Source organism: Etheostoma spectabile, chromosome 2 (genome assembly GCF_008692095.1).
Source record: "Etheostoma spectabile isolate EspeVRDwgs_2016 chromosome 2, UIUC_Espe_1.0, whole genome shotgun sequence".
NCBI classification, from domain to species: Eukaryota; Metazoa; Chordata; class Actinopteri; order Perciformes; family Percidae; genus Etheostoma; species Etheostoma spectabile.
The window spans coordinates 3,487,339-3,490,644 of NC_045734.1; the positions used below are offsets into that span (position 1 = coordinate 3,487,339).

General features: G+C 42.5%; 1 pseudogene; it reads right to left on the bottom strand.

Moving 5' to 3' along the window:
* Positions 1-1,592: 1,592 nt before the first annotated feature.
* Positions 1,593-2,678, bottom strand: LOC116701475 (perforin-1-like; annotated as a pseudogene).
* Positions 2,679-3,306: the final 628 nt, after the last annotated feature.

A 3,306-nucleotide genomic window follows, 5' to 3' on the forward strand; every position in this document is an offset into this window, starting at 1 on the left:
ATGTCTTGAGTTGAGACAAACCAATGTTTTTTTAACGTCGTTTTTGGAAGTCAATGAGATGCTCAAAGTCACAGTTCACACAAACACTTCTCACTTCCCCATTTACAAATTCCAACAGTTACATAGATCACGGAGCCCGTTTTGGCGAAGAAGAGAGTAGGCAGAGGTGGATATGTTGGCTGTCTGTGTCTGTCTAAAACCTGGTTGCACAGCTGAGACAACTGGCAAACAACAAGAAATGTAACTTTATGACTCCTACTTTTTGATTTTTTTTTTTTTCAAACGGTGGTGACTACAGACAGACTGATGGAAAATAGGTATTGGGTGGGACAATTTCTTGTGTGTGTGTGTGGGTGTGTGGTGTGTGTGTGTGTGTGGTTTATCCCTGTTAACCTATTACGTTTAAATAAATGTTTATTCAGAGTGTGGTACATACATACACACACACACACGCATGCTCCGCAACACACCACACACACACATACAGCGCACACACACACACACACACACACAACAAACACACACACACACAACACACAAGCACACAAACACACACACAGAAATGCCCCTCCAACACTGAAAACTGGTGATGTGGACGGACATAAATCGTCCCTCCATCTGGGGATATTTAAGGCCCATGAAACAATTCACTCTTACTCTTCTGTTTGTCCCTTTTTGACCTTTCTTGTGTGTCACCCGTACTTTTTTACCAACCCATTCAAATGGGTTTCAGTCCTTTGTTTGGGGTTTTGTGCCTCCCACTCCAGCACATTTTTTGGACTCTCCTGCCTGTCATGAGGCATCGGTCACCGTGACATGATGCTTATGTGTTAATTAATACTTTTTGTATTGCAATACACTGCAGAAGTGGCCCTTATCCCTACAGTGCATGACCCAGAAAAAAACAGTGGCCTGTGTCCCACATGTTGGGAATTAGGGAAGAAAAATTTGACATTATAATGTTTTAGTGATCAGAACGTTTTTCACAGTAGCGTGTAAGTTAAACTGTTAAATTCAAGAGCTACAGTATCACTAAGACATGGAAAGTTGAAGTTGCAATTACACTTATATCGTGTAATCTCTCCAGCAGAACCCTCCTGCTTCACCTATAGCCTCAGACGAGAAGACGTACCAGTTCAATGTGTAGCTGAAAGTAGCACAGTGAAAAATGTTTCCAGAGATGAAAACTGAAATCCATCTTAAAGTGTGTGGATAGTCTATACATGCTTCTACAATTATGAGGTATACACTTTATTTTAACATGTAAACCATTAAATTACCAGATTTGTCATACATAAAATCAGACAGACACCGGTGCGTGTCTTTGTTGATGCTTTATTGGCAGAATTTGTAAGTAACAATAAAAACGCCGAAGGAAAAGAGCACTTCTCTCAATATATTGGAGAATTGAGAACAAAAAATTGACTTTGAATTGAAACAGTGTAATTATTGTTGTCAACAAAGTCAAATAAAGAAATAGTAACAGGTGGGAAGATTAATGAACTACATGCATTTTAATCATGAACTTAAACCTATTCTCTCATCCCCCAACTCAAGTCTTAGCCGACTGACTGATTCAGCATTCCTCTTCCCTATTCTCTCCAGAAGGACCCGTTTCTAGTGTAGAAGGACCTTGTGCCAAAGAGGGACTCATCGGGGGAAGGGTAAGTATCTTGACATTCGTCACCACCAAGACTTGTGCGCAACTCTACTATGTAGGAGAAGAAGAACGTACGTGATTTTAACATGCAGCTTTTCGCTCACTTTTCCTCCTACGCACGATGAAATGAACACCCACCAAGCCAATCACTGTTCCAGTAAGTGTCCTCATCATAAACATCTGAAACGGTAAGTGGTGTTTCATGTTAATGACGATGGGTCCAAACTCAAATGTCTTGGCCATTTAGGATTGTCCATGTTATTTATGATGGCAGTACGCTTGTTCTTATCACCGTAAATACCTCCACTGAACCATCTGTTTGAGACCACCATCACATAAAGACCTTCTGCATAGAGATTGAAAACCTTTAATGTTGCGAAGACCTTCCCAGCAGGACGAGTTTGACTTGATATTCTGAGTACTGTTGCAAACACAAGCACAAGGATCTCTTTTGGCTGGATCTGTGCCCAAGATTACACGTTTCTGAGCATTTTTTAATACTGCATTTTTATTGATGTACGTTCTGCACCTCTTGCGTCAGTCCATCTATGGCAATAGATCACTTGGCAGTAAGGTGTGCAGGGATTTATTGTAGCGACCACATCAGGGGTGGTTTTCAGTGCGCTAAGCCAGTGCTCATAGACAGAGGGGTTGGTTGGCCATCAAAGAGGGATCTCAGCTCGTTGAGGTTTCCACCAATGATCTCTGTGGTACGTCATTAATGTGCTGCTGAAACTTTGATTAGAGCCTAGATTCCTTCTTCTTTTCCTGACAGTGTTTGAACTCGGCCTTAATGCTAGCAGTACTTGCAAAGCTAGCAGAGGCCTCGATGAGACAAACAGTCTTGACTTCCGTTTCTGGCACAGTCCATTCATGGTTGTCTGGCAGGTCCTGAGAGCGGTGCTTTATTTCCCCTCCCAGGGACAATTGGTGTAGGAAATGTGTACCATATGTGTTCGATCAGACTGCGATATGATGGCTCTGTCTTACGTGAGTAGGATGGAAGGGAGTTCACAGATGATTTAAGTCATAACTCAGTGGGTTTCGTTGCCATTCTGTGAGCTGCAAAACACAGAGATCCTACATAATTTACGTGCGATTGCAGTATTTACACAGTGTAATGTCATATTTTGTCACTTAAGCATGAAGTTATTGAGTAAAGACAAACTATCTTGGCACAATAAAAGTACTCACCGTTCGGACGCTACAGTAGACAGAATGGCTCAAGAAGCTGTAGCGGTCTTGTTTTACTTTTGCAGGCAAGGTAGATTTCTTGGAGTGAGACCTCCTAAACCAGCACCAACAGTGGCGACGGAAGGTTACAGGGATTTCAAGGCCAATTTTCCATCATGGACACAGATGATGTAGAATCATGACAAGAGTTTCGACAGAATATACTGGGTACTGGAGACCTTTAAACTGCACTTGGGGAGGGTTCTCCCGTCCACCATGGCAGCTGGAACCTTCTGGACTCTCTCTATTCATGTAGCAGTTTGTGGTATAGCCTGCAAGTGCCAATTGCCAAGATTCCATGTTTCAGTGTCGATGACATAGGCACCCTTTCCGCTCCATTGTGACGATGTCGAAAGCCTTCCCCACCAGATTGTAACCAGGGACAAGTGAGCCTTTTCACACTGCTGTGGGTA